Here is a 340-nt window from a genome sequence, read left to right on the forward strand (position 1 = left end):
AATAAAGGCTATCTCATATTTATAGCTAACTATGCTCAAAAGTTATTTGTATTATCACAAATGTGTCAATATTGGATTATATAATAACCCTATACCAAGAACCCATTTCAAAGGAAATTACTGATTAGATGAGGTAACCCTCATTTCAATATTAGGCCTACTTCAATTCATGAGCATGTTGTATCTAGGTAGCTTGAGACATTAGCCCCCATTTGGATGAAGGTAAAACCAAACCAACACCACTAGTAACCGGTGACACACGTAGAGATGAAAAAACATTCACCTCAAGAGCATCTCTCAGGTAACTAAGACGACCGGCCGCGTTCACAGCCAATCACAG

Source organism: Gadus chalcogrammus, chromosome 6, assembly GCF_026213295.1.
Source record: "Gadus chalcogrammus isolate NIFS_2021 chromosome 6, NIFS_Gcha_1.0, whole genome shotgun sequence".
In the NCBI taxonomy this organism is placed as follows: Eukaryota; Metazoa; Chordata; class Actinopteri; order Gadiformes; family Gadidae; genus Gadus; species Gadus chalcogrammus.